This window comes from Lactuca sativa, chromosome 3 (assembly GCF_002870075.4).
Source record: "Lactuca sativa cultivar Salinas chromosome 3, Lsat_Salinas_v11, whole genome shotgun sequence".
Taxonomy (NCBI): Eukaryota; Viridiplantae; Streptophyta; class Magnoliopsida; order Asterales; family Asteraceae; genus Lactuca; species Lactuca sativa.
Genome location: NC_056625.2, coordinates 230,720,769 through 230,728,803, shown reverse-complemented (window position 1 = coordinate 230,728,803; position 8,035 = coordinate 230,720,769).

Below are 8,035 nucleotides of genomic sequence, written 5' to 3'. Positions count from 1 at the left end.
GGCCGATTTTGTCAAGAATAAGATCTTTATATAGTGTTACAATTAGGGTAAACCCTAATTGTCATGACTTTCCATTTCCTTGGATCCATGGGTTCAAATACACCATGGAGCATCCATGGACCATCCTATGGGTTTTAGCCCAACTTGATTATCCATGGAGCATTAGCCCACTATACAAGTATGGATGATTTACACAATCAACCCATATATTTAATTAGTCTTCTTTTGATCACTTAAGTAATCCTAGATTAATTCTTGATCAATACTAATTAAATAATCTTATTATTCTTATTATTAATATACTATAACTTATAATATATTAATAACCATAAGAGTCTTATTTCTCTCATTATAGTCTATCCAAGTGCATGATGCCATGCAACCCAAATGGACCATGCCGGGTCGGGTCAAGTCTTACCAATTATAGTTATGGACTTCGACATTAATCCAACAGTCTCCCACTTGGATAAGTCTAAAACTATTATTGTGTATGACTTCAAGAACCGACTGGCAATCGTAGCTCTCAAAAGCTTCTGTTGAACTCTGACCTTTGTCAATGACTTGTCCATTAGATAAGGGATCATATATTCCTCATTCTAGATATCATATGGACTGAGACATGGATTATCATCATTCTCTCTGTCCATTTGTTGTTTCCCGATTTCCGATTTATGACGACTGATTAATTGAACAAATCAAATCAGTCCTGGCCCGACCGAGCACTTCCATTTGCCATCATCAAATCATCGAGGGGCCTACAGATATCGCTTTTATCCTAAAGGTAAAAGGAATGGATAAACTTCGACTCATATGTCTTGTTCTACTACTTGTTGAAACATACACAAAGACACGTTTTATAGCACCAAGTTACCAAATGTGTTTTCGTGCAATCAATGTACTATCAACACATAGTAACAACTCATATCTCTAGGTTTGAAGAATATAAGATATTATTGTCTCATGATCACCCGTGATAAAATCCATGAAGTGATTCCAATGAGCGCGGGTTGAATCCAATACTCAGAACTTATGAGCACTCATGAGTGTTTTAGCCCTTTGTCCAACACCTTAGACCTCTACAAGCCAACCCATGACAGTCTTAATTCATATCTACTTCCAACATATGACCGAATGTGGATGGTTTGAATAACTTAGTCATTCCGGAAGAATAACCTAGTTTATTCTGGAAGTCAAAACATGCAAAATGAAACACAATAATAATTGAATCCAATATGGTATCAAAACCTATGAACATAAATAAAACACCTTTTATTTATCACCATATGATTACACATTATTCATTGTATACTGTTTTAGCTATCAACTTTATTCTTGAATTTAAAACAATAGTTGTTCCATGCTCCAAGCATGTACACTATGTTTTCTAAACACTAGTCATGCCACACACCAAGTATGCATACTAGGTTTATCTATGATGTTTACTTTGTGAACTAGATCAATTGAACATAACTTCAATGATTCTCTTTTCACACTCCCAAATCCTTACTGCAAGTACAAGAATTTGAAATTCATGTTATTTACTGAAATTTGTTAGATTCTAAACTTATATGCATTGATCCTCTTGTAATGACTATGCACAAAGTCACAAGGACTTGACAACAAACATTACAAAGTATTCCAAAGGAGATCAGCTCCTTGGAAACATCCTTCTTGCATTAAGTTACCTAATCTTACACAGATTGAAATTTCTAACTTTGAAAAATTTCCAGATTCCATTTTGACTATCACTTCTGAACAAGAGTTGCCTCGTTCCAGATTATGTCAATATGGTCCTTCCAGAATTATCACTATACTTCCAACTGTCGTTGAGCAACCAATCTTTGGTAAACCTTAGATTGTCCTCGACAATTGTTTAATCCTTTTTGTCATATCCAGTTCTAAACCTTTTCCCTTCTTAATGCCCCAGACATTTGGAAAATTTTAGAAAGGATGAATATAGCACATGTAATCGATCCTATATCCGAAGCATATGGAAACCGATTCATGATGTCTCACATAAAGACTAAACCATTCTTTTGCTATAACATTTCCATTTCAATTTGCCAAGTTCTCATAATTCAGATTATGAAAACGGATGCCGTAATCATAATCGAATTTTAGAACGCAAATAATGGACTCATATACAAAATTTCCTTATGTTGAACCATTCCAACATGAAATTCATATATATCCTTGACTAAATGATTAAAACCTCACGATCTAAGTTTATAGATTTGAGATGAATTATAATTTCCTCTCCCTTAATTATAGCAAAACAACTCTTTCCCATTTGAAACTTTTGTTTTTTATAATTAACATTGCTAACTTGCAATACTTATCATAATTATCATGCTCCCACTAACATGATGATTATTAGCATAACACTTATGCTCCCACTAGCTTTGACATGTACTCATAAATCAGTTGACTTTCTTACCAAAGTTCAGATTTCTGATACTAGATTGTTTTGATAAAACTTTATCAAAATCATACACCTTCCCTTAGATAGCACACTTGTGTGTCTAAAAAATTATGCAGAGGAATGCCGTAATCATAATGGTTAAACCTTTTTACCACTTCTCACAAGTCCAGGTTAGTGTGCCGATAAACCACACACGCTCCACTTAAGACTTTGAGAATGCAAATATCACAATTTCTATCTAGCTAAAATCTACTTAGTGAAAGTGTTTTCTCACCATCATTTTCATGAATCAGAGAGAAACCTTATGACACTTAGATGTAATGGTGTATGTGTTCTTATCCATGTGAATTGTCAAAACCATAGTCACAAGACAAGGATAATGACAAATCCAAACTCATATGGATTGAACTCAATCTTAATTTCTTGCCACCTGACAGCTCAAGGGCCTGCCATTGCTTCCAAGTTGTTTTGCAATACATTGAGAACTCTAAGAACTCATATGCAAAGCCAACTTTAACTGGAATGGGCACACAATATGTCAACACGATAGGTTATAAACCTCAAGTCGTGTGCTAGTGAAGAACTTTAGGTTCTATTCTTGATTAGTTCTTGAGACTTTCAAGACCTTTAAGACTCCCACTTTCCTCTTGACCTATAAGACTCCCTTGTCAAACATCCAAGAGATAGTGTGGATTCTAACCAAGACAAACACTTCACACAATTGGCCTAAGTTGGTCTTTGTTTTATCCAAAACATCACAACTTACCAATTTCAAATGTACAAGAGTAGAAAACTTTTACTCTTACATTTGACAAGTGTTTTAAACCTTCTTTGAGACATGTCACTCAAGTTACAATCTTGGAGTATGACTCTAAGACTTGTATTGGAACGAAGTATGACTCATCTTCTTGATTTAACCACTTAAACAATTCAAGTTCCTCTTCTTAGTCATAAGAATGCACTAAGAGTTCCTTAGAGAACTAACTGTGCTATGGTTTCTGCCTAATTTGATTCTTCTTATTCGCTCTGCCATACATTGGAACCTTTTTCCAATGTCTCAGAGTTATACTTAAGCTTGTATGTATAATCATATTTACTGAGCTTTTGTAAACTATGACGAATAGTTTTATCAATCTTTTGTGGTGGACTTGACCAGTGCACAAGAATGTGTACTCGATCCCTTAGTCCTTCACTTGACTCATACATCCATGTGAACAAGTAATTAGTCTTAATTTTCCAATACTTGAAAGTTCTCATTCATCATGCTATACACCTTGCATGATTCCAAGTCCCGGTCCAATTGAAACTTGGGTGATGAGAATCTTTCCTTATTTGGTAAATTTAGACATTACCACAAATGAAAGAATCAATTTCATATTTCCACTCTTGCTATTAATGGAATCAAATAAGCAACAATTTTATCCTCAAATGCCATTGTAAGGATATTTTAAAATAAATAAAATCAAAATTTTTTTCGTTTATTTTAAAACTATGCGGAAAAACTTATGCTTACAATCCATATGAAAACTTGTTGTTATCTATTCCTAAGCAATATCTCATAACTCCTAAGAAGTAGCTCAAGAATCCGATCTTCAAACTACGCGATAGAAATTCATCTATGCGATCAGATTCAGCATATTCTTTCTTTAAGTTTCTTCACTTTTCTTTGATTCCTAAAACATCACCATGTGACCTAGTCACATCATGTATCAAGAATCTCAGAATAGAAACTTAACAGAGTTAGATAGTGGACTTTACCTGAACTAGAGTCAAACTTATTGACTTTAACATCCTTAGGTAAATTTGGTAGCTTCGCAACCAATGCCCCTTTCTTTGGCAATATAAACATATGGACCCTTTGATAATGGTACACGGGACTATCACAGACTTAGCTTTTCTCTTTACCATTTGGTCAACCGAGTTGACTATGGCCAATCCCTTTCCACTGGGAAGAGAATGTTTTTCTGGATTTCCTGTGTCACTATTGTCAATGTCCATCAAGTTTTAAGGAAGTTGATCTTAACAAATAGATAAGATCATTAAAGGTCTTGTCAAAGTCTGTTTCATAGGTGTCCCAAAGGAACTCACTATGTGACTTAGAAAGCGATTGAACCACCAACTTTTTCAAGACTTTGACACCCAACTCTCCCGGCTTGTCAATATGTGACTACATCTCCAAGATGTGACCATACCTAGACCTTGCCTTGCCAATAAGGCTTGAGTGACCTTAAACTTTTCAAGAACTTGTGGGTTAGGGAGAATAATTGGAGGAGGTGAAAGAAGTACAAGGGACATCATCTTCATTTAGGAAAGCTTGTTTCAAGAGATTTGGGAAGATCATAAATGTCTAAACCAGACATCTTTTTGGGAGATATTCAAGATAGTTGATCTATAGTCCTTAATATAATACCCAATATGAAATATTAAGGCTAGGATCCAACAAACTATTTTATAACTTAGAAGAGGGATGTCGTAATCCAAGCTATAAAATATTTGAAGGTAGGTGAATGACGATTCACCAATTTCCACCAAGATAAACGAAATATATAATTAGGTTTTAATTGGTTTTGAAACTCCTAGATCTTTGAGATTCATTGAACTGTTCAATGGCATGTTTCAATCTCGAGTGTGCCCTTCAGGTTTTGTGACTGGGATGCCGAGGATCACAAAACAAGGTGTGAAGTAACCATGCAAATTACTTGGTACCCTTAAGTGTTTAGCCCTCAATCGATGTGTCGGTTAACCACACACGCTCCATCGATACTATGATAAACATTAAGTTACCCTTTACCTACCTTGTTAAATACGAGTTAGTGTGCCGGTTAACCACACACGCTCCACTAACCGAATTAAACAAAGTGCAAAGTGTAATTTCATGGATTAGCACCTTATTCACATTTTCCTAAGTAACTAAGATTGGGTATTATTAAGAGTTTAGTTACTTAGTATTTATCATTAATACTTTTAATGAAGGGAGAATTCTAGTCCTGTCAAACCCGTTCGACTAACGACCCTCCACCAGTCAAGCAAGTGGTGGGTGAGAGTGGACACCCATTAAGTTGCCATTTTATAGGCAACAACCTTATACCCACCTTATAGACCGGCTTCGTGAATGAGGCGTACTAGCGGTAAGACTGACTTTACTCTTATACATATATATATATATATATATATATATATATATATATATATATATATATATATATTATTAACTTATAATATTATAAAGTATAAGGGTTGAATTTTAACTCTTTAAAATTCTAAGGGCTAACTTGGAATTAAAGTATTCATAAGTGAAAACTTTTCAAATTCCAAAACTTGAGGGAAAGCTTTGAAACTATACAAAACTAATTAATTCCATGATTTATGTGTTTAAAGTAGTTTTAATCCAAAAACTCTTCAAGTTCCATAACTTGAGGACAAGTTATGGAAGACTTTAAACTAATAAAAGAATTAACTTTTCTTTATTTTACAACTTATGGAATTAATTAAGGTTACACTTTATTTATTTATTTATTAATGAAGTGAATCTTGAACCTCCATAACTTAAGGACAAGACTCTTCATCTTTTGTAACCATTGCCAACTTTTATGAGTTTTATGAAACTTAAATGTGACTTTTCATATAACTTGAGGAAAAGTTACAAAAACACATTTTAGAATCACCTCTTAGATTAATTTGGATTGAAAACAACTATTTCACTCAACTTTCTATTAATCTAAGCAACTCATAAGAACAAGATAATTCAAATCAAACTTTTTCATGTAATTAGTCTAAACCTTAAACTAATACAAAACATGAATCTATTGACAATTATCTTTGAAATTGGATTAGCATGAACATTACCACATCAAAAACAAGTTTATAAGTTCAAAAACATCTTAGGGTAATGTTCCTAGTCCAATTCCAGCCAAAAAAGTCGAATTTATGCTGTTTGGGGGTCCAACTCGTCGAGTGCACGAACCAACTCGGCGAGTTGGATGCGTTTTGACTTGGACTCGGCGAGTCCCTTCATGGAATCGGCGAGTCTGCTGGGCAGGCAACATCAGAACTCGATTTTTTCAGCTCCTTTTGCAAGTATCACAAGAAAACAAGCCTACGCTCTGATACCACTGTTGGGTTTTGAGCATTCGAACACTCCTAAGTGTACATGCAACCCTAAATACCTTGGATCTTTGTTTTCTCTATTATACATGCAAATAAGAACTTCCAATGTATTAACCTAATCTAGCATACAAAACAATGAGTGTAACAAGATAGAATACATACCTCTTTGATGTAGAAAGTCTTCATGAAGCTTGAGTGCCTAGTGCCCCAAGTGTGACACCTCAAATGGTTCACACAACACCAAATACACTTGGAATAACTTGAGATAAATCTACACTTCATGAAATCGGCTAGCCCTTCCATTACTCGCACTAAGTGTCCGATTTTGTCAAGAATAAGATCTTTATATAGTGTTACAATTAGGGTAAACCCTAATTGTCATGACTTTCCATTTCCTTGGATCCATGGGTTCAAATACACCATGGAGCATCCATGGACCATCCTATGGGTTTTAGCCCAACTTGATTATCCATGGAGCATTATCCCACTATACAAGTATGGATGATTTACACAATCAACCCATATATTTAATTAGTCTTCTTTTGATCACTTAATTAATCCTAGATTAATTCTTGATCAATACTAATTAAATAATCTTATTATTCTTATTATTAATATACTAGAACTTATAATATATTAATAACCATAAGTGTCTTATTTCTCTCATTATAGTCTATCCAAGTGCATGATGCCATGCAACCCAAATGGACCATGCCGGGTCGGGTCAAGTCTTACCAATTATAGTTATGGACTTAGACATTAATCCAACAATTGCGGTATAGCAGAGAAGATTAGGAATTCTTCTCAAGCATTGAGCAGTGAGGTATAGGCAGGATCAAAGTGGGGGAGAACCCTCCGAGTGTACAAGGGTAAGAGCATATAAATTAAGAATGAGTACACGACCTCTGAAAAGGAAAAGAAGTAGCACAACGATTGATGGATTGAGGAGTTCAAGGTTGGGGGTTTGAGGAACTTCCCAATAGTTAGTTCATATAATCAAGATGGGTATCTAGTAGGAAATTTAGGATGAAGAATCGCCTGTAGGACTCGAGAGAGAGTCGGAGTAAGGATCTTGAGAATGGGTAGCATGGGATACTTTTGTGTTGATAGTCAGTGGTAGAGATAGCATGTAGAGCATGGTAGAGCGGCAGGAGAGCCGCAACACTTTTCCATCAGCGAGCCAGTGGTGGAAGGTATTGTAAGACTACGGGTAAGCCATAACATTCCCTAGCAGCTTAGTTAGTGGAGAGTGGGCGGAGGCCCGTATCTCCTAGTTAGCGGGGTTTGGGCGAGGCCCTTACCTCCTAGTGATCAAGGTAGGGATTAGGAATGGGTAGTTGATGAGAATAGTATGGAGCTAGCCTGCATAGCCCTAGATAGGTGAGACCTTGGGAGAGGCCGCTCCAGGATGTAGTTGGGTGAGACCCGTGGGTGGGGCGCGGGAGTTTATAGTAACACAAGTGGGACCTGGTAAGGACCTTAGGGTCAAGTTAGGGGATCGAGGAT